The sequence below is a fragment of the Eptesicus fuscus genome, chromosome 1 (genome assembly GCF_027574615.1).
Source record: "Eptesicus fuscus isolate TK198812 chromosome 1, DD_ASM_mEF_20220401, whole genome shotgun sequence".
NCBI classification, from domain to species: domain Eukaryota; kingdom Metazoa; phylum Chordata; class Mammalia; order Chiroptera; family Vespertilionidae; genus Eptesicus; species Eptesicus fuscus.
In genome coordinates, this window is record NC_072473.1 from 63,274,561 (window position 1) to 63,298,730 (window position 24,170).

Genomic DNA, 24,170 nt, shown 5'->3' on the forward strand with positions numbered 1-24,170 from the left:
TTTTTTTATTGGATCATTTATCTTCCTCTTATTAAGTTGCATAAGCTGCCTGTAGATGTTGGAGATTAAACCTTTATCAGTGATAGCATTTGCAAATATGTTTTCCCATGCGGTGGGCTTTCTTGTTGTTTTGTTGATGGTTTCTTTTGCTGTAAAAAAGCTTTTTATTTTGATGTAGTCCCATTTGTTAATTTTCTCTTTAGCTTCCATTGCCCTAGGGGCAGTGTCAGTGAAGAAGTTCTTTTGGCATATGTCTGAGATTTTGTTGCCTGTGGAGTCCTCTAGTATTTTTATGGTTTCCCGTCTTATGTTTAAGTCCTGTATCCATTTTGAGTTTATTTTTGTGTATGGTGTAAGTTGGTGATCTAGTTTCATTTTTTTGCATGTATCTGTCCAGTTTACCCAACACCATTTATTGAAGAGACTGTCTTGACTCCATTGTATGTTCATGCCTCCTTTGTCAAATATTAATTGAGCATAGTGGTTTGGGTCGATATCTGGGTTCTCTATTCTGTTCCATTGATCAATATGTCTGTTCTTGTGCCAGTACCAGGCTGTTTTGAGAACAGTGGCTTTGTAATACAGCTTGAAATCTGGTATTGAGATCCCACCTACTTTATTCTTCTTTCTGAGGATTGCTGAGGCTAGTCGGGGTCTTTTTTTATTCCAGATGAATTTTTGGAGAGTTCTTTCTAGGTCTGTGAAATATGCTGTTGGTATTTTGATGGGGAGTGCATTGAATCTGTAGATTGCTTTGGGTAGTATGGACATTTTAATGATGTTGATTCTACCAATCCAGGAACATGGTATGTTCTTCCATCTGTTTACGTCTTCCTCTATCTCTTTTTTCAGTGTCCTGTAGTTTTCTGCGTATAGGTCTTTTACCTCCTTAGTTAAGTTTATTCCTAGGTATCTTAATTTTTTTGGTGCGATGGTAAATGGGATTGCTTTTTTAGTCTCTCTTTCTGTAAGTTCATTATTGGTGTATAGAAAAGCCATAGATTTCTTGGCGTTAATTTTGTATCCCGCTACATTGCCGAATTCATTTATTAAGTCTATTAGTTTTTTGATGGAATCTTTTGGGTTTTTTATGTACAATATCATGTCATCTGCAAATAAGGACAGCTTCACTTCTTCTTTTCCAATTTGGATGCCTCTTATTTCTTCTTCTTGCCTAATTGTGATAGCTAATACTTCCAGTACTATGTCAAACAGGAGTGGTGAGAGTGGGCATCCCTGTCTTGTTCCTGTTCTTAGGGGAAATGGTTTTAGTTTTTGCCCATTGAGTATGATGTTTGCTGTGGGTTTATCATAAATAGCTTTTATTATGTTGAGGTACGAGCCTTCTATTCCCACCTTGTTGAGAGTTTTTATCAAGAAAGGGTGTTGGATTTTGTCAAATGCTTTTTCTGCATCTATTGATATGACTATGTGATTTTTATCTCTCAATTTGTTTATGTGATGTATCACGTTTATTGATTTGCGGATATTGTACCATCCTTGCATTCCTGGAATAAATCCTACTTGGTCATGGTGTATTATCTTTCTGATGTACTGCTGGAGCCGATTTGCTAGAATTTTGTTGAGGATTTTGGCATCAATGTTCATGAGGGATATTGGCCTGTAATTCTCTTTCATTGAGTTGTCTTTATCTGGTTTTGGTATTAGGGTGATGCTGGCTTCATAGAAGGAGCCTGGAAGTGTTCCTTCCTCTTGAATTTTTTGGAATAGTCTGAGGAGGATAGGTTTTAGTTCTTCCTTGAAAGTTTGATAAAACTCTCCTGTGAAGCCATCTGGCCCTGGGCTTTTGTTTGCCGGAAGCTTTTTGATGACTGCTTCAATTTCTTCCATAGTTACTGGCATGTTGAGCTGTTTAGAATCTTCCTGATTAAGTTTTGGAAGGTTGTATTTTTCTAGGAATATGTCGATTTCCTCTAGGTTGTCCAGTTTGTTGGAATAGAGTTGTTCGTAGTATTTTGTAACAATCCTTTGTATCTCAGCGGGATCTGTTGTTATTTCACCTCTTTCATTTCTGATTTTGTTTATTTGGGTCCTCTCTCTTTGCTTCTTGGTGAGCCTGGCTAGAGGTCCATCAATCTTGTTTATCCTTTCAAAGAACCAGCTCTTGGTTTTGTTGATCTTTTGTATTGTTTCTTTGGTCTCTATGTCGTTTATCTCCGCTCTGATCTTTATTATTTCTTTCCTTCTGCTTACACTGGGCTTATCTTGTTGCTCTCTCTCTAACTCTTTGAGTTGTTGGGTTAGGTAATTTATTACCATTGTTTCTTGTTTTTTGCAGTAGGCTTGTAGAGCTATGAACTTCCCTCTCAGGACTGCTTTCATTGTGTCCCATAGATTTTGGATTGTTGTGTTTTCATTGTCGTTTGTTGCCATGATGTTTTTTATTTCTTCCTTGATGTCTTTGGTAACCCAGTCATGGTTTAATAACATGCTGTTTAGTCTCCAAGTATTTGATTTCTTTGGGTTGTTTTTATTGTAGTTGATTTCCAGTTTTATGCCACTGTGATCTGAGAAGATACTTGATATGATTTCTATCTTCTTGAATTTGTAGAGACTTTGCCTATGTCCTAACATATGGTCTATCTTTGAAAATGACCCATGTGCACTTGAGAAGAATGTATATTCTGTGGCTTTGGGGTGAAATGTTCTGAAGATGTCGATTAATTCCATCTGTTCTAGTGAGTCATTTAGGTTTGATGTTTCTTTGCTGATGTTTAGTTTAGAGGATTTGTCCAATGGTGATAGTGGGGTATTGAAGTCTCCTACTATGATTGTATTACTGTCAATCTCTCCTTTGATATCTTCCAGGAGTTTTTTAATGTATCTTGGTGCTCCTGTATTGGGTGCATATATGTTTACCAGAGTTATTTCTTCTTGTTGGATTTCTCCCTTTAGTATTATGAAGTGGCCTTCATTATCTCTTGTTATGTCCTTCACTTTGAGATCTAATTTGTCAGATATAAGTATTGCAACCCCAGCTTTTTTTTCATTTCCATTTGCCTGGAAAACCTTTTTCCATCCCTTTACTCTCAGTCTGTATGCATCCTTTTTTTTGAGGTGGGTTTCCTGTAGACAGCAGATATCTGGGTTTTGTTTTCTTATCCAGTCTGTTACCCTGTGTCTTTTGATTGGGGCATTCAATCCATTTACACTTAAAGTTATTATTGATAGGTACTTATTTGACGCCATTTTTATTCTATACCCCTGTGTACCTTCTTTGCTTCCTATTTCTTTCTTTTTTTTTTTTTTTTTTACAGCAGACCCTTTAGCATTTCTTTCATTGCTGGTTTGGTGGTGATAAACTCCCTTAGTCCTTTTTTGTCTGTGAAGCTCCTGATTTCACCTTCAATTTTGATTGATAGCCTTGCTGGGTACAGTATTCTTGGATTTAGACCCTTCCTTTGCATGACTTGGTATATTTCATTCCATTCCCTTCTGGCCTGATGAGTTTCTGCTGAGAAATCAGTTGCTAGTCTGATGGGGGTTCCTTTGTATGTAACTGTCTGTCTCTCTCTGGCCGCTTGTAAGATTCTTACTTTGTCGTTGGTGTTTGCCAACTTAACTATAATGTGCCTTGGCGTCGGTCTTTTGGGGTTCATTTTGCTTGGAACTCTGTGAGCTTCTTGGATTTGTGTGGGTTTTTTCTTCCCTATATCAGGGAAGTTTTCTGTTATTATTTCTTCAAACAGGTTTTCTATTCCTTGCTCAGTTTCCTTTCCTTCTGGCACCCCTATTATCCTGATGTTGTTTTGTTTTGTATTGTCCCGAAGTTCCCTTACGCTCTCCTCAATCTTTCTAATTTTTGTTTCTAGAAGCTGTTGTAATTGGGTATTTTTTTCCATCTTGTCTTCTAGCTCACTTATGCGGTCCTCTGCTTCATCTAGTCTACTCTTGATGCTTTCTATTGAGTTCTTTACAGCAGCAATGTCATTTTTCATTTCTTCTTGGTTCTTCTTCATTTCTTCTTGGTTCTTACTCATATTGTCGAATTTGTCTTCCATCCTTTTCAGCCACCCTATGATCATTTCTCTGAATTCTTTCTCTGATAGGTTGTTTGCCTCTAAATCGTTTACTTCCTTTTCTGGTGATGCCTGTTTCTCTTTCCTGTGGGGGCTGTTTCTTTGTCTCCCCATGGTCTCTCTTCTCCGGATGTCTGGTTATATAGATTTCTCTCTCTGGCGTTGATTTAAAGGTATAAAATACAACACAACCAGGCACAACAGACAAGGCACTGAACAGAATTGTATTCACGATATTAATAACCTCCAATAAAGGTAACCACCAGAGAAAGACAAATTAGGGAATAGGAGTGGAAGAGGGAGAGTAAAAAGAAAGAACAACAACGAAAAAAAAACAAAACAAAACAAAACAAAAAAAAACAAAGAGTGTGAATCTGAACTTGGGAAAAGAGCAGAAAGAAAGAAAAGAAAAAGAAATAACAGAAAAGAAAAATAAAATAAAAAAAAAAGTAAGAGAGACAAGAATGATACTAAGAGAGAAAAGGGGAACAAACTATATATATGGGGAGTAAACTCCACTAGAACAACCACTATTCCCAGCAAATTCCAGCAACACGAGCCTGGAGATTAATACAAACTGCAACAGCAGCTAATATCAAGTGAGGCAAGGGAAAACAAAAGTAAAAAACAAACAAAAACAAAGCAAACAAAAGAACCAACCAAACCAACAAAAAGAATAATCAAAACAATCTCATAAAAAAGCATAAAAATTCAATCTAATCAACATTCAAGCAAACAACAACAAAAGGCCCGAGAGAAAAATAATTTTTTTAAGGTAGCGTAGAGAGAGGTTTGTATGGATTTGGAGCAGGGGGTTGGGAATTAGATAATATAAGTAGGGTGAAGTTTTAGCAGGGAGTAAACTGAAAAAGTAGGGAAAATCTAAAGCCAGAAAGGGTTAAGATAAACTGGGGACCAAAATGGGAAAGGTTGGGAGGAGAGTGATGGCATAATGTTAGCTTTGAGATAGGGTAAAACGATTGTAAGGGAAAGATGCAAATCGAATGTAGGACACTAATCCAAAAAAAAAGAAAGAGAAAATCAAATGACATTAAAAAAAAAAAAAAAGTAAAATAATAGTAATAATAGTGTTGATTGAAAATAAAAATGTAATAATTAAAAAGGTGAAAATCGAGTGAGGAAAAAGAAAAAAAATTAGTTTCTTAAGTAAAAGATGCAAAAAATGAAAATAAAAAAATATGAGAATAAAAAATTTTTAAAATTGAAAAAAGAATTGAAAATTAAAAAATAGGAAGACTAAAATGTGCAGTAGCGGCTGTCATTCACTTCCTCTATTATTCTGTTTGGTACGCCTTTTTCCCAGTCTGGGCGGTATTTCAGTTCAGCTTCATTCCAGGGCTCCTCAGTGTTGGAAGCCAGTCCTGCTTTTTAAGCCAGCCGTGTCTTAATTTCTCGTATTTATTTTTAATTACACCAGAGACAATTAGCGTTTCAGCCCCTGGGTGGCAGTGTTTCTGAATTGACTTCCGGGCCTCTCTAGCTCTTTTTTCTTTTTTTTTTTTTTTTTTTCCCCTCTATGGCACTCACTACTGGTTTGTGGAGGTATGCGCCTCAGAGCTGCCTCTCTGATGGTCACACGCAGCTCTGGCCCCAGGTTCCGAAAAAACACCTTCCCCCTGCAGTCTTTCAGGGTTTCCGCCTGGGTTTACCTCTGTATTGGGCTTAGCAATCAGAGTCGGAAAGAGCCCAGGTGTGCGGACCGTGGGTCTGTGCCCCAGACTAAGGAGCCTGCACTCCTTTGAAAATTCTTAGTCTGACCCTCCTCGTCAGATTAAAATGAGTTGCTTTCAAGAGGTCACTTCTGTTAGCAGCTCAGAAGACCCCCCTCCTCATTCACGGATCAGGGCAGTTCCAACTGCCTCCGATTTTTCTAGGCACAGACCTCCCGGCTCCTGCCGGTCCTGCGGTCCTGCGGCTGCCGCGCTTCCCTCACCCAGCGCTTCCCTCACCCACCGCGGGGATTAGAAACCGCCCCTCATTTCAGGCGAAATCTGACCTTTCCGTGGTGCAGTGAAGAGTTTCTTTGAATCCGAATGTTTGCGCTGATAGGGGACCGGTGGTCTGGTGCTCCCAGCAGCTCAGTGTTTGCAGTTGTCGCGGAAAGTCAGGTTTCCACGAAAATCCTTCTTTCCTTGCAAGATGGCGAGGCGCCCGGCGAGCCCGCAGCTCCAGGAGGGGACCCAGCCCCTGTGGGTGCTGCGCGGTCAGAGGAACACTGCCCAGCACTCCCCCGCCTTCTCCTGGAGTTTAGCTGTCCCTTGGCTTGCCCACATACACTCCCTCTGCGAGCCTCTGCTGCTCCGACTCTCCGCCCCAGGAACAGACTCAAAACCCGACTCTATTCCGTCGCCATTTTCTCTATATCCGAAAATAATTTTCTATAAACAGTGCAAGGTCGGTTGAATGTCATATTAATAAGGAAAACAATGAATATTGACCTATACCTCACACCACGTGAAAAAATCAATTGCAGATTTAAATGTGAAATTCAAAACAATAATTCTGCAAGAGCACAAAATATTTTCTTTAATCTGGGTTAGAGAAAGCACAGAACATAAAAACTATGAAGGAAAATAAATGCATAATTGAAAACACCATAGCAAGTTTAGAAAAACAAGCCAGGAATATCAAAGTAGAAGGTGCAAGATAAATATTTAAGGTGGAAAAAGATATATGAAATAACTGTATTTGACAGTAGTACTTCATGGAGAACATATTAAAATTTATACAAATCATTAAGAAAAAAGCATAAATGAACAAATATTTGAACAGGCATTTCAAAAGAGTGTACACAAGATCAATACAAATAATAAAAGGTACTCAACTGTATCTAGACATCAAGAAAATTCAAATTGAAATTACAGTGAAATACCACTACATACTTTAAAAAGTGCTAAAATGAAAGTGATAGACATTGTCAAGAATGAGCAAGCATATGGATTATCTGACATTCACATGAATTTATTTTTATAATGTGTATTAATACAACTACTTTGGAAAATCGTTTGATTGTATTTACTAAAGTTTAATATACCCCTATCATATGACCCTTATTTACCTCATAGGTATACACTTAGAAGTGCTCATATATTCATCAAAGATATGTACAAAAATGTTCATAGTGGCAATAATAGCCCAAAACTGTAAAAAATCCAGATGTTCATAAATAGTTGAATTAATAGATAGTTAAATAAATTAATACATTCATGCAATGAAATATTATAAAGCATTGGAAATAAAAAATCTACCAGTATTGGATGATTCTCAATTATTCAATGTTGAGTAAAATAAGTCAGACATGGTGACAGAAGATGGCATTGGCAGGATGTCAGTGAGGAAAGAGTGTGAGTGAGTGAGGAAGCGAAAGGGGAGTTTGTGGACGTCAGCGGTGTATGTGGTTGTGAGTGAGGGACAGTTAGATTCTGCAGGACTCTCAGGGGCTAGTGGATCACACTCTCCTAGATGGAGAGGCCCTGCTACTGCTGAAATCACTCCTGGGGTGGCCAGCTCAACATAAACCATGCCATATTGAAGGGGAGAGCTGCTGTGACTAGGAACCCAGACTCACCACCAGCCAGACTGTCCTTAGACACCACTCCAGACCCTATAGCCACTCTGTTCAAAGATCTGCTGCCTCAGCTGCAGATTCACAGACTGTGGGCTCCTGTGGGTCCTGGAGTGCACCCCCTTACCACTGGCCCATGGTGTCGGTCCCAGGCACTGTGTGTCTGGCCAGTGAGTCTTGAACTATGCTCCCCTCCTGCCAAGCCCACGGTGTAAGCCCTGGCCCTGTGCATCCAGCAGTCAAGCTTCTATCTGTGCTCCCTGCCCACCAAGACCACTGCATTGCCCTGGCCCCATGCATCCTGCCTATAAGCCTCAGTCTGCACTCCCCACCTGCTCAGCCCAAGGTGTCAGCCCAGGGCCCTACACATCTCAGGGCTTGGATTCCTCTGTGAGAGCAAAAATGGGGAGCTAAAGAAACAACCCCAAAGGAAAGAAAAGGAGGTGTCACAAGAAAAGGAACTAAAGAAAAAAGAGGCATGCAATATGTCAGAAAAAAGAATTTAGAATAAGGTTCCATACAGTTTCTAAACTGTATGCTTTTTCAATTATGCTGGATGAGAAAATCAACAACTTATGTAAGAATCAAGAGGAAATAAAAAATGATATAGATACATTAAAAACACAATGGAAGGTTTCAACAGTAGACTAGAGGAAGTGGAGGACAAAATTAATGAATTAGAAGACAGGGCAGAAAAACACACCCAAAGAGGAGAGCCTAAGGGAGCTTTGGGACAACATGAAATGAAGTAACATACGTATAACAGGGGTGCCAGATTGACAAGAAGAGGAGCAAGGATTAGAAAATCTATTTGAAGAAATAATGACAGAAAACTTCCTTGATTTGGGGGAAAAAAGTCACACAAGCACTGAGAGTCCCAAACAAAATGAACCCAAAAAGACCCACACCAAGAGACATAGTAATTACAATGGCAAACATTAATAACAAAGAAAGAATCTTAAGGGCTGAAAGAAAGAAAAAGAAAGTTATCTACAAGGGAAGTTATATTAGACTATCAAATGATTTCTCAACAGAAATACATCAGGCCAGAAGGGAATGGAATATATAAAGTGATGCAAAGCAAGGGACTGAATCCAAGAATACTCTATCCATCAAGGCTATCATTCAAAATTAAAGGGGAGCCTGGCTGGTGTGGCTCAATTGTTTAACATCTTCCTATAAACCAGGAGGTCATAGCTTGATTCCTAGTCGGGGCACATGCCCAGGTTGTGGGCTTGATCACCAGTGTGGGGTATTTAGGAGGCAGCCTATCAATGATTCTTTCTCATCATTGATGTTTCTATCTCTCTTTCTCTCACTTCCTCACTGAAATAAATCAAAATATATTTTTTTAAAAAAAATTGAAGGGGAAATCAGGAACTTCACAGACAAAAAAAGGCTAAGGGAGTTTATCATTACTAAGCCAGCAATGCAAGAAATGCTAAGGGACTGCTGTAAAAAAGAAGAAATATAAAGGCAAGAGGAAACACGGGCACAAAGAATAAAAATGGGTGCAAACAAGTACCTATCAATAATAACATTAAATTTAAATGGATTAAATGCTTCAATCAAAAGACATGAAGTAGCTGAATGGATAAGAAAACATGACCCATACATATGCTGTCTACAAGAGACCCACCTTAGAACAAGGGACTCACACAGACTGATGGTGAAGGGATGGAAAAATACCTTTCAGGCAAATGGAAATGAAAAAATAAAAAGCTGGGGTAGTAATATTTATATCTGACAAATTAGACCTCAAAGTGAAGGCCATAACAAGAGATAAGGAAGGCCACTTCATAATACTAAAGGGATCAATACAACGAAAGGATATACCTCTGGTAAATATATATGCTCCCAATGCTGGGGCATCCAAATATATAAAAAGAAACTTCTGGAAGATATCAAGGGAGAGATCAACAGCAATACAATCACAGTAGGTGGCTTTAATAGCCCATTGACATCACTGGATAAATCCTCTAGACAAAAAATCAGCAAAGAAACATCAATCCTAAATGACTCACTAGATCAGATGGACTTAATTGACATCTTCAGAACATTTCACCCCAAAGTTACAAAATATACATGCTTCTCAAGTACACAGTGGACAATTTCAAAGATAGACCACATATTGGGATACTGGCAAAGTCTCTCCGAATTCAAGAAGATTGATAAAAATCAGGATAGTGGTTACTTTTTGGTAGGTGTTTGCTAGGAGAGAACAATTGAGTGAGAGGGATCTGAATGTTAATAAAATTCTCTATTTTTATCTCGGTATCGTTATAAGACCCTCGGACCTCGCCTCAGGCTTCTGTGACAGACCTCGCCTCAGGCTTCTCTGACTCCCCCACCCTTAGGCCACAGCTCACCAACTTCAGGGAGGGTGGATGTTTGTTTGAGAAACCAGCCTGTCTTGGTAGAAACGAGTGCAGGAGGATCTCTCTGTTCGCTTCTGTCTCTTTGTAAATCCCATTTCCGGTTTTCTACACTCCTTCTAAGGGTGACCTGGCTTTTGACAGCAAAAAGAGACTCCTCTATAATTTCACAGCAGACATCATGGACTGATTCTGTTGCCTTGCCCTCAGAAACCAGCAGGTGCATACGTCGTGTTCATGTAAAAACATTCAAACCTGTAGAGTACTTTTATGAGTTTACTTGAGCCAAACTGACATCACTGGAGAGCTTTCTGCATTTGAATGAAGCCTTGGAGTGAGATCCATTGGAATGAATCGCCCTGACCTCTTCTCCTCCAGCTTGCTCCCTACCCCACTCCCTACTCCCTGAGCCCAGGCACTGCTCCCCAGAGCAACACCCAGCTCCGGAGGGTGCCAGCGCCCTGCAGCCTGTGGTGCTGCAGTCCCAGGGACAACAACACTCAGCAACGGCGGGTCCTCAAACATCCTCCCTCCATGATGTTGGTGAGCTATGGCCTAAGGGTGTGGGAGTCAGAGAAGCCCAAGGGGATGAGGCAAGCGTCCCGCCCTGGCCCCAAAGGGCTTCTGGGCAGTGCGCAGCATTCTACATGGAAGCTTGGCAAGCACGTCCCTCCCGGGCATCCCTTAGGCTTGCTGCTTAGGTTGTCTTTCCTCCTGTGTCTGGAGGGAGGCTGAGGACCCACCATTGCTAGGTATTGCTGTCCCTGGGACCACAGCACCACAGGCTGCAGGGTGTTGGCTCACAGATTGGAGAGGGTGCAGGTTGGGCTGAGGGACCCACCCCTCCCCCCCGCACGAATTTTGTGCACCGGGCCTCTAGTCCTATCTGTAATGATGTAAGTGTAATATGCTAATTAGACCGGACAGCTGAACAACATTTTGGACATCCTTCCAGACGACTTTCTGGATGAAGGCACAGAGGTGGGGGCCAAGGCAGAAGCAGTTAGAAGTGATCAGGCAGGCAGGCAGGCAAGCAAATGATTTGGGGCGATCAGGCCAGCAGGAGAGCAGTTGGGGTGATCAGGCCAGCAGGCAAGTGGTTAGGGGTGATTAAGCAGGCAGGCAGAGTGGTTAGGGGCAATTAGGCATGCAGGCAGGCGAGCGGTTAGGAGTAAGCTGTCCCGGATTGGGCCTAAACTGGCAGTCAGACATCACCCGAGGGGTGCCAGATTGTGAGAGGGTGCAAGCCAGGACAACCCTTGTGCACAAATTTTGTGCACCGGGCCTCTAGTCCTATATAATAAAAGCCCAGTGACCATAATGGCAGAACCACCAGAACGACTGTGTGACCAGTCACTAGGAGGTCTACTGACCGCCTCTCAGTCACTTTTCCTAGCCGACAGACTCCAATCTCCAATGCTGAACAGGAACCCAGGATGAGTGGCGGGGGATGCAGGTGGCGCCAGGCCAAGGCCTCCACCCCACTGTGTCCCACACACATAGGGTGAACGGTGGCTGGGGTGAGGCCGGCAAGCGGGCAGGAATGGTCAACCTCTTTGTCCCTTCCCCAGCAATCAGGCTCCCATCCCTGGATGGTGAACGGGGGACTGGGGTAGGTGGTGGCAGGGGGCAGGGCTAGCTGCTGGTAGCTGAGGAAGATGGCCCTGCTCACAGGCTAGGCCTAGGGACCATACCTGCACATGATTTTGTGCACTGGGCCTCTAGTTTTTCAATAAAACTAAAAATAAAAGACTTACTTTCTTAATAACTTTCAAGTATATAATAGAGTCACCATGTAGTACATTATATTCCTGGGAATTATTTATCTTACTAGGGGCTCAGTGCATGAATTCATGCATCTTGGAAGGAACTGTGGGCCTCAAGGCTGTGACAGGAACAGGGGCAGGACTCTGCTCATCCTCCATGCCACCACCCAGCTTCTCCCAACATAGCTCCCGGTCCCCTGTCTGCCAGGTAGCCCCACTCCTGCCACCGCTGGTCCTACTCGCTGTCGATGCCAACCCCACTCGTATCTGCTGACAGCATGGAGCAATTGGGGGGGCTGCTGCCCCAATCGCCCCTCAGGAGCAGGGGGAGGTGGAGAAGCCCTGAGGGGCAATTGAGACAGGCAGCCACCACTCACACCCATTCACAGCGCTGAGTGATCAGGGCTGGCGCCTGGCACTGGCAGCAGGTGCAAGTGCCAGGAAGTACCTTGGTGCACAGGAGCAAAGAATTTTCAGTAACCACCAGAGCCTCACCCCGATGACATCTATTGCCCCTGCTCACCTGCTCCACTATCCTGCTGCTGCCAATGCCTGCTATGTTCTGCACTCTGCTGCCTGCTGCCGACACCTGCCATGTTCTGCATGTGCATCCTGGTGGTCCTCACATATCATAAAGACCAGTTTTTTGGTTGTTCGGTTGTTCGGTTGTTCGGTTATCCTGTCATTCAGTCTATTTGCATATTAGGATTTTATATATATATATATATATATATATATATATATATATATATAGCCAGAAATTAGTAATTAGTACCCTTGAACCAACATCTTTCTCTCTCTTCTTTTTCTGGAATCATGATAATGCATAGATTGTTTCTTTTAATGGTATTACATAATCCATGTAAGCTTTCTTCAGTTTTAATTTTTTTTCTTTATGCTTCTCAGAATGTTTGATTTCAAAAGACCTGTTTTTTAATTCACTAATTACGTCTTCTGCTTTGTCCTATCTGATGTTGAAGTTCACTATTAAATTCCTCAGTTGAATAATTGTAGTCTTCAACTCTAGGATTTCTATAAGTTATTTCTTAATGGTTTGTATATTCTTATTGATCTCATTTCATTTATGCATTCTTTTCTTAATTTTATTTAGAAAATAAAATTTTCTGTGTTCTCTTGTAGCTTATTTAATTTCCTTAAGATGATTATTCTTGTCACACAGTGCCTATATCTTCATTTAATTAGGGTTAGTCATTAAAATTTTATTAGTTTCCTTTGATGGTGTCATGTTTTATGACTATTCATGACCTTTTCAGCCTTGCATTGGTGTTAGCACATTTATGGATGTAGGCACCCTTCTCAGTCTGTACATACTGGCTTCAGCAGGCAAAGTCTTTTACTAGTCATTCTGCCCAGGGATTCTGAGTCAGCAATATAGTGGTGTCGTTGGGAAGGCTTGCTGCTGGGGGTATGGGACAGCTTGGTGCTGGGATGAGTAAATCAAAAGCCTGGGATGAAGGTGCTGGGCTCTACTATGACCCTGGGTTTACAACTGACCCCTGGAGCCTGGGTTTGTAAGCATTGATTGGGAGTCTGAAGCCACAGGAGCTGCATGAAGTCTAGCCATGGGAATTGTACTTTGCAGTCTGCTGGGAGCCTGGGTCACAGAAGTAATTTAGGACAATGGGAGCCAGCATCTGAGGGAAGGAAGGCCCTGATCGGCCCTGATCACCAGCTAGGCCTAGGGACCCTACCCTTGCACACGAGTTTCATGCACCATGCCTCTAGTTATTAATAACGAACTACAATGTTCACTAATGACTGATTACTATAATTGTGTTGCATTCATTTCGCTTAAGTGCCTTATGCACAGGCGCATCATTTCTCTCCACTAATACTAGCAGCGAATATTTTAACAGCTGATTGCAACATCATTAGTCTTGGACTGACTTGTTTGGTGTGCACAACAGGAAATATTTCACATTTGGAGAACAAGAAAAATGGGTTTATTTGTGTTACACTTATTAATTTGCGCAGTTATTCAGTGTCTGGTAAGTTAATGTTCAAGAAAAATTATTAATCTTTATTAAAATACTCTATTATTTTATGTTAATGATTACTCATTTATTTCAGCCCTTTGTATTCAGCATGTCTCCACTGAAATAAAACTGTTTCTATAGTTGCAGAAATTACCAGGTGACAGGAGGACACACAACCAGGCACTTGGAAGATTCAGAAAAGGCACTTTATTGCAAGAGCACTGGTGCTATGGCCCAGGAGAATCAGTTCCCAAAGCCGAGTGCTGATCTCAGTGGCCTCTGATCTTATAAAGGGCACTAAGTTCTTTGTTCCCAGTTCCAGGGCTTTTCCTGGGCTTTTGCAGCCCCCCTATGATGGTGGTAAGGGGGAGCTACAATCAAAGGCCCCAGCTGGTGCCCACAGTTGGCCCTCTTATGGGGGCTGTCCCTGCAAGATAAGTACAATGAAACAGCTTTTTCAAGGCTAGGTCACAGCTGGGAAGAGGGTTGGGGCTGGGAAACAGGTTTTTCAAGGCTAGGGCCCAAGTGGGAAGAGGGTTAATTATGGGCTTGTAAGCATATGCTTCAGAATGCAGGTTTGAGGATTCTAACCTAAGTTGCCTTACACTATGAAAATTGAAGCTTTTGTTTTTTTGTGGCCCACATAAACTTAAACCTTGTTTATTTGGCCCCTGTTAGTCTTTAAGTTTGACTTCCTTGCTTTACACATTCCATTCGTCTGTCTGGGCTTGGGGGAGTGGTATTAGGGGTTATGTGAATATATATATTTTTTGACTTCTTCATTTCCTTGTTTCCATGCTTTAACTATGTGCTTTAATTCCTCACTTATAATCCCTGGCTCTTGTGAAAGTTTTTCATATGCAAATAATTGATCAAATGGATGTTAGTGGTGGGGGGCCATGGTAGAAACGTCACCATTTTGCTGATATTATCCACTGTATTCTCCTAATTCTTCTGAGATGGTAAGTAAATTGAGCTATTTCTAATGAGTTAGGTCAATTAAGGAATTTTCAGATTTTTTTGTTTCATTTATTTATTACTGTGCCATTTGTATTGTTCTGCTGACAGCTACATTATAGTAAATTTTAACATCTGACAAAGGAAAGTACATCTCCCTATTTTTCTTTTCCAGGATTATGCCTTCACTGTGAATTTTTAAATACCTTTACTGATATCCCAAATTTAATCCCCAGATCATAATAGTATTACTATAGAAATTGCATTTAATCTAGATACTGATTTGGGAATGATATGTAGATTACATTAAATTACCCTTCCAGAAAAATGATAGATTTTATTTTGTTTTCTAATTTATATTGCCCTTGTAATTTTTTAAGTTAATCTTAGATGTTTTAAAGATTTATTACAAATGTTAACATAATTGTTATGATTACATTTCTCATTACTGCAAAGAAAATCTATTATTGTACATTTAACATTAATTAAACTGTCCTACCAACTTCTCATGTTTTCTAGAAAAGGTTCATTTTTAGCCTAGCACAAGATCAACTTATAGGTAATTGAGGTAATATAAGTATTTTGTCAATTTCTCCCTATAATTCTATCAGTTTTTGCTTATATATTTTGATGGCTATTTTGTTTTGTTTAAAATGGTACATATTCCTGGTGAAAGAAAACTGTTATTATTATGTGGATACAATTGCTATTTTTAGAATTTCCTAAAACAATTCACTATATCATCCTACCTAATAATAGAGTAATATGCAAATTGACTGCACCTTCACCATGCCCAAGCCACGCCCACCGGCCAATCAGGGTGATTATGCAAATTAACCCAACCAAGATGGCAGTTAATTTGCATATCAAGACAGCGTAGAAAGAAGTGAAGCGCTGCAGAAGGGAGCGAAGCTGAGAAGAAGCAAGCAGGCGGGGCAGCGGAGAAGGAAGGCAAGCAGGTGCTGCCTGACTTAGCTTGAATGGTCCAGGCCGCCATGGACCCAGCAGGCCTGGTGGGCAGCACCTGATGTCACCCACAAGGTCCAGGCCATGATAGTGACCGGGCAGACTCGGCAGGCAGCACCTGACGCTGTCCAAGGGGTCCAGGCCATAATCGGGACCGGGCCGGCCCAGCAGACAGCGCCCGACATCACCCTCAAGACCGGGAAGCCATTGGGACTAAGCATGGCAGCTGTTCGCTGGGTCCAGGGGGCGATCCAGTTGGGCAAGCGGCATGGACAGCGCCTGATGTCACCCGCGGGGTCCAGGTGGCGATGGGGACTGGGCTGGCCTGGCAAATAGCACCTGATGTCATCCAAAGGAGTCCAGTTGGCAATCGGGACCAGGCAGTTCCAGCAGGCATTGCCTGATGCTGCTCGTGGGGTCCAGGGGGCGATGGGGATCTGGCAAGTGGCATGGACAGTGCCTGACGCTGCCCATGGGGTTCAGGGGGCAATCAGGACTGGGCAGGCACCATGGACAGCGTCTGACGCTGCCCGTGGAGTCCAGGTGGCGATAGGGACTGGGCAGGCAGCATGGACAGCTCCTGACGCTGCCCACGGGGTCCAGGGTGCCATCAGGACCAGGCAGGCAGCATGGGCAGTGCCTGATGTCACCCACGGGGTCCAGGCAGCGATCGGGACTGGGCTGGCCCGTCAGATGGCACCTGATGTCGCCCGTGGAGTCCAGTCTTCAATCAGGACCAGGTAGTTTCAGCAGGCATTGCCTGACGCTGCTTGCGGGGTCCAGGGGGAGATCAGGACCTGGCAAGTGGCATGGACAGCACCTGATGCTGCTCGCGGGGTCCAAAAGGAGATCAGAACCAGGCAGGCAGCATGGACAGCACCTGACGCTAACCGTGGGGGACAGCGGGAGATCGGGACAGGGCAGGTGGCATGGACACCGCCTGAGGCTGCCCATGGGGTCCCCACGGCGATCGGGACCTAGCTGGTGGCATGGACACCACCTAACGCTGTCTGTGGAGTCCAGGGAACAATCAGGACCTGGCAGGTGGCATGGATAGCACCTGATATCACCCGCAGGGTGCAGGCAGCCATCAGGACTAGGCAGTTCTAGCCGGCAGCGCCTGATGCTGTCTGTGGGATCCAGGGAGCTATCGGGACCAGGCAGGCGGCATGGACAGCACCTGACACTGCCTGCGGGGTCCAGGCAGCGATCAGGACTGGGCAGGCGGCATGGATAGCACCTGATGTCACCCGCGGGGTCCAGGGTGCAATCGGGACTGGGCAGGTAGCGTGGTCAGTGCCTGACTTTGCCTGCGGGCTCCGTAGGTGGGGTTGGCCAGGGTCTCCAGGATCACTGTCTGCCCCCGGGCCACCTGAGGACACCGGTGGAGCAGGCCAGGGTTGAACATTTTAATGAAAATGCGATGCCTGTGCCCTGCCCCACTGCACTCTGTCCCTGAAGAGAAGAGGGAAGTGGGCAGTTAGGAGGCACCAGGGTTCTGAAGTGGCTGGGAACAACCTGCAGGCGAGCTACCAGGAAGAGGTGCTGAACCATGAGGATGCAGAGGGCTGGCTGATGGAGGTGAGCAAAGGTGCAGATGAGGCGGCTCTTGCCAGCACTGAGCTGGAAAAGTGCATCGAAAGCCTGATGGACAAAATCGCCTTTCTGAAGAAGGTGCATGTCCAGTATGCTCAGATCTCCGTGGAAATGGACGTGTTCTCCAAGTCCGACCTCTCCGCTATGCTCAAGGACATCCACACCCAGTATGAGAAGCTGGCTGCCAAGAACATGCAGAATGCCGAAGAATGGTACAAGAGCCGCTTCACCATGCTGACAGAGAGCACTGCCAAGAGCACCTACATGGTGCGGGCCAGCAACTGCTCAAGGCCAAGACCCTGGAGATTGAAGCAAGCTGGGGCATGAACAAAGCGCTGGGAAAGCAGCTGCAAGAGTTGGAGGATAAGCAGAACGCTGACGTTAGAGCTATGCAGGACACAATCAACAAATTAGAAAATGAGTTGAGAACCACAAAGAGTGAAATGGCAGGATATTTAAAAGAATACCAGGACCTCTTCAATGTGAAGATAGTTTTGGATATTGACATTGCAGCTTACAGGAAACTCTTGGAAGGTGAGGAGACCCGCTCAGTTTCACCAGCATGGGAAGCATAGCCAGCAGCTACTACCAGAGTTCCCAGGTCTTTAGTGATCTGCCTAAGGTGGTTTACAGAATAGCTCCTACTTGATGTCTGCTCACTCCTTCCCTTCTTAATACACCAGCCACGTCCAGGAGGAGCAGATCGAGGTGGAGGAGACCATTGAGGCTACAAAAACCGAGGAAGCTAAGGATGAACCCCCTTCTGAAGGAGAAGCTGAAGAGGAGGAAAAGGAGAAGGAAGAGGCTGAGGAAGAGGAAGGAGAGGAAGAGGAAGAAGGTGCCAAGGAAGAATTTGAGGATGCAAAGGAGGAAGAAGGAGGTGAAGGTGAAGGAGAAGATGCCCAAGAAGCTGAGGATGAGAAGAAAGATGAAGGTGCTGGGGAGGAGCAAGCAACCAAGAAGAAAGATTGAGCCCTCCTTTCCTTAATTATTTCAGGAATAATCCTCCCAAAACCAGGTCAACCCCGCCACCAACCAAGCAGTTGAGTTCCCAATACTATATGAATTAAGAAGTCAATATATATAACATTCTGAAGTGACTAAGGTTGTTTATTAAATGTTATGCTATGACTTTTCTCCTTATGCAGAGTATCTGTTTGCTTGCAGAGTGGCTTCCTGGCTTGCTGCCAGCCTGTGCATGGTCCACTCTTATGAGTTCAGGATCTATGGCAATGTGAATAATTCAGATGTTTACAATAAAAACACATGAATACATGAATTCACTAATGTTAATGTTAAATTTCATGGAAAAAATCATCCTTTGAATCTTTGGTGGTTAGAAATTAAAGACCTCAAATCATGTGCAATAAACAGTAAATAAAGTTACACTGAATGACAAAAAAAAAATACATTAGGGGCCAGGAAATGTCAAAAGAACTGGGGAACCATTCCCCAATCAGGAAGGGAAGTCACAGGGTATATATTATTGCTACGAATACAGTATTTCCTACTACTTACAACATATACAATGTAATGTATTATATGCCTTCCTATTGGATGAAGTATGTATTCTCATAGAGTAATACTGGTAGATATGTTATAGTTATGGCAGTATGTCATATCCTATCTATATTAATAAAAGGATAATATGCTAATTAGACCATGAGACCTTCCAGATGTCCTTCTGGATAAAGCCATGGTGGCAGGGCTGAGGCAGAAGCAGTTATGGGTGATCAGACCAGGAGGGGAGGGCAGTTAAGGGTGATCAGGCTGGTGGGGGGTGTAGTTGGGGGCAAGCAGGCCAGCAGGCAGAGTGGTTAGGGGAGATCAAGCAGGCAGGCAGGTGAGCGGTTAGGAGCCAGTAGTCCCACATTGTGAGGGGTTTGTCCAACTGCAGGTTCAGGCCCGATCCCACAGGGGTCCCAGATTGGAGAGGATGCAGGCCAGGCTGAGGGACCACCCCCTCCCCGAGCACAAATTTCGTGCACTGGGCCACTAGTATCACTATAACAATCTCACCTTTCTGTTGTTTAGTATTTGCAACATCTTTTTGCATCCTTTTCTTATTTTGTTCTTTCTGAGAACTTATGCTTTAAGTGTTTCTCTGGCACATCCAATATAATAAAAGCCTTATATGCAAATTGACCATCACTCCAACACACAAGATGGATGCCCCCATGTAGTCAAAGAGGGCTGCATGCATGTGGACACAAGATGGCTGCCACAAGATGACCAGCAGGGGAGGGTAGTTGGGAGCAAACAGACCTGCAGGGGAGGGCAATTGGGAGGAACAAGGCCTGCAGGGGAGGGCAGTTGGGAAGTACAAGGCCTGCAGGGGAGGGCAGTTGGGGGGGACCAGGCCTGCAGGGGAGGGCAATTGGGAGGGACCAGGCCTGCAGGGGAGGGCAGTTGAAAGGAACCAGGCCTGCAGGGGAGGGCAGTTGGGAGTGACCAGGCCAGTAGGGGAGGGCAGCTAGGGGTGACCAGGACAGCAGGGGAGGGCAGTTAGGGTCAATAGGGCTGGCAGGGGAGGAGTTAGGCATCATTCAGGCTGGCAGGGTAGTGGTTAGGGGGTGATCATGCTGGCAGGCAGAAGCAGTCAGGCAGGAGTCAGGCAAGCGGTGGGAGCCAGCAGTCCTGGATTGTGAGAGGGCAGTCAGACATCCCTCGATCGGGCCTAAACAGACAGTGGGACATCCCTCGAGGGGTCCAAAATTGGAGAGGGTGCAGGCTGGGCTGAGGGACACACACCCCCACCCCATGCACAAATTTCGTGCACCAGGCCTCTAGTAAAATATATGATTGTCAGTTTGGATAAAACAAGAATTTTATTATAATAATTTATCATTTAACTTGTGATAGTTGTCTAATTAGAAATGTGTTTGTTTCCCCAATTTTAGTTTTTAATTTATAGTTATCCTACTTTTTAGTTCTATTCGTTCTTTATATCCTTCCTTACCTATTTCTGATTGTCTTGCTTTTCTTTTTGTTTTTTTATTCCCTTTTTTCTTCATTGAATTTATACAATTATGCACACAATTTTACTTTCTTTAATGATTGTCCTTGTAATTTTAATTTAATTTTAAAATGTCCAAATTTATATAGCTTTTAAATACTCTAAACACAGAACAGTATTTGGTTACTATGACTTCAAAATGTTTTAATTCTAATGACTTCTTCCAAACTATTATTATTGTTCAGGGTTTTTATACCTGTTTTTTTTTTTAACCCAACTAATTATACATTATTATGAGTTTTGTCATCCTCCTTTTCCTCCTCATCATTATCTTTGCTAACAATGTTTGTATGAATTTATACACATATGCCATTTTATTCACTCTATATCCCTTTTCAAATCTCATCATTCTTCTGAGATAGTTCTCCCTTATTTTCAGATGTACTTTGTTTAATCAAGTCTCTTGGTGGAAATTTCCCAATATTATTGTTTATCTGCAATTGTATTTAGTAGAACCTCATACTTGGAAGAGACTGTTTCTGAGAGTACAATTCTAATTTAAAAGTCACTTTGTTTCAACTCTTTCAAATCAATTATTCTACTATTTTTTTACTTTTTTTAGTTGGTGATTTGAAGTTACTGTCAGTATTATTGTCTTTGTTTTCCTTTCTACCTTATTGCTGTAAAATCTTGTCTTTTATTGTTGAATCTGTAATTCCACTTATAGATTTTAAAATTTCACTTGGAATATACCATTCTTGTAGGATTTATAGATTTAGATTTTTCATCAGCTATAAAAAATCATAATCATTGTCTTTTCTAGTATTGCTGCTCTTTGTCTTCTATAATTTTCCCTTCAGAAACTCTGTAAGATATGTTAGACCTTCTCATTCAATGATCGGTATTTACCAATGTCTTATTTTTATTTTTTTAAATTTTTTGTGTACCATTCCTGGAGGTACTGCAATACCAGGTTGATGGGCAGAGTGGACAGAGCAAGCTCCTATTCCATCTCCCTATTCCAAAAATACATCCTATATAATAAAAGCCTAGTATGCTAAGTGTCTGGTCGACTGGTCGGCTGTTCTACCAATTAAAGCATAATGTGGTAATGATATTCTGAGGCCACTCAACTGCTCACTATGATGTGCACTGACCACCAGGGGGCAGACCCTCAGACCAGTAGATTAGCTTGCTGCTGGGGTCCAGCTGATCAGGACTGAGCAAGATGGGTCGGATATGCCCTTGAGCCCTCCCGCGGTTCCTCTCTGGCTGGCCAACCTCCTGCCTCCCTCCCCAGCCCCAATCATGCACCGGTGGTGTCCCTCAGCCTGGCCTGTGCCCTCTTGCAATCCAGAACCCCTCAGGGGATGTTGGAGAGCTAGTAACAGCCTGATCCCACAAGCCAGGCCGAGGGTCCCTACTGGTGTACAAATTCGTGCACCAGGCCTCTAGTTTAATATAATGTCCTCCGATAGAGGACGTATCGGATATTAAACTGATAAGAACAGATACTACACTTGATCTTAGCAAAAAGGCCGAGAAGCAATTCCATGTCTTCTTTTTTATGTGTACCATCCCTTTATCACTCTGTGAATGAATCTGGATAATTTCTATAGGTATATCTTTTTTTATTAAATAATTTTTATTGACTTTTAGAGAGAGGAAGGGAGAGGGAGATCAATGTGAGATTGGAACATTCATCAGATGCCTCCTGTATGCCCCTTCCTAGGGACCAAGTCCAAAAACTGGGCATGTGCCCTGATTCGGAATGGAACTGGCAACTCCTGGGTGCATAGGACGATGTCCAACCAACTGAGCCACACTGGCCAGAATGGTATATCTTTTAATTTACTAGCTTTATCTTCAGCTGTGTTGTGTTTGCTGTTTCATTTATCAATTTACTTTTTTATTTTAATAATTACATTCCCAACTTATAGGTTCTAAAATGTGCCAGTTTATTCCAATTAGTTTTTTGCTTGCTTATCTTTGCAATTGCATTCTTTTGTTTCTATGAAGCAATTCTATAATCCATATATGAAAATGCCAATGTCTGCACAATTTGATAAACAAAGCTGTTGCTTTTTGTTTCTGCTGACTCTCACTCAGAGTAGCTTTTTTTCTCAAGTATCTTGTTGTTTTTTTAATTGTGGTATTATTACTGAATTTTAACCTGTGAGTCTACTGCAAACATAAGCTGGTAAAATTTTCCTTAAGATACCATTTTTTTTCTTCTTCTGCCAGTAATTGGGGCTAGAGTGATGCCACACTTATATGACTGCTAAAACATTTTCCAGTGTCCTGGCTTAGCAATATAATTTTGAGAAATTTTTATTATAACAAATGTGAAAGGTGAATTTAAGTCATTAATTTTATCACTATAAACTGTTATGTTTTTGGAATAACATGAAGTTTACATATGATTCTACTACTGAGGAAGAGAGGTTATTTAATTTTTTTTTTCTTTTAAAAACACTGTAATGAAATAAGAGTCAGGGTAAGACAAGTGTCACATGATCTCACTCATATGTGGAATCTAATGAACAAAAATAAACTTGAAAAAAATATATTCAGAGACATAGAAGCATGAAACAGACTGCAGAATCTCAGAGGGAAGGTGTGTGTGTGGGGGCGGAGGGGGGAAGTAGATCAACCAAAGAACTTGTATGCATATATGCACAACTCATGGACACAGACAATAGGGTTGTAGAGGCTTGGGGTGGGAGGTGGGGATGGGGTATAAGGGGTCAATGGAAGAAAGAAGGGGACATATGTAATATTTTCAACAATATAAATATTTCAAAAATATATAAATAAATAAAAACACTGCTTATAATGAATATCATTTTATTTATAAATATATGTGACATGTTGAAATGTACATGTTGGATTCTATGGTATGCTGTTTTCACTGTAGAAGGTACTACTAAATTATGTACTAACAAGAGGCCCAGTGCAAGAAATTTGTGCACGGGGGGGGGGGGGGCGGGTGTCCCTCAGCCCAGCCTGTACCCTCTCCAATATGGGACCCCTCGAGGGATGTCTGACTGCCTGTTTAGGCCTGATCCCGGTAGGATCGGGCCTAAATGGGTAGTCGGACATCCCTCTCACAATCCAGGACTGCTGGCTCCCAATTGCTTGCCTGCCTGCCTTCCTTATTGCTCCTAACTGCTTCTGCCTACCAGCCTGATCACCTCCTAACCACTCCCCTACCAGCCTGATTGATGCCAATCAGCTCCCCTGCCAGCCTGATTGCCCCTAACTGCCTTCCCCTGCAGGCCTGGTCACCCCTAACTGCCCTCCCCTGCAGGCCTGATCCCCCAGAACTGCCCTACCCTGCAGGCCTGGCCCCCCACCAAATGCTCTCCCCTGCAGGCCTGTGTCCCCCCCAACTGCCCTTCCCTGCCTGCCTGGTTGCCCCCAACTTCCCTCCTCTGCCAGCCTGGTCACCCCTAACTGCCCTCCCCTGCAGGCTTGATCACCCTCAACTGCCTTCTCTTGCAGGCTTGGTCCCTCCCAACTGCTCTCCCCTGCTGGCCTGATCATCCACAACTGCCTTCCCTTGCAGGCCTTGTCCCTCACAACTGCCCTTCCCTGCTGGCCATCTTGTGGTGGACATCTTGTGTCCACATGGGGGCAGCCATCTTGTGTGTTAAAGTGACAATCAATTTGCATATTACTCTTTTATTAGATAGGATAGAGACCTGGTGCACAGGTGGGGGCCAGCTGGTTTGCCCTGAATGGTGTCCCAGATCAGGGTGGGGATTCCCATGGAGTGTGGGGCAGCCTGGGCGAGTGGCCTGTGGTGGTTTGCAAGCTGGCCACGCCCCCCAGTGACCCAAGAGGATCCCTGGTATCTGGGATTTATTTATCTTCTGTAATTGAAGCTTTTAGCCTTGAGCGGAGGCCAGGGAAGGCCAGGGCAGTGGGA

General features: G+C 43.2%; 1 non-coding gene and 1 pseudogene across 1 annotated transcript; both read right to left on the bottom strand.

The window, feature by feature from the left end:
- Nucleotides 1-21,175: 21,175 nt before the first annotated feature.
- LOC114227022 (U2 spliceosomal RNA) lies at nucleotides 21,176-21,357 on the bottom strand. The gene has a single exon (XR_003613106.1). It is a non-coding gene; the product is annotated as a U2 spliceosomal RNA (small nuclear RNA).
- A 258-nt stretch (nucleotides 21,358-21,615) lies between these two features.
- Nucleotides 21,616-21,789, bottom strand: LOC114227020 (U2 spliceosomal RNA; annotated as a pseudogene).
- Nucleotides 21,790-24,170: the final 2,381 nt, after the last annotated feature.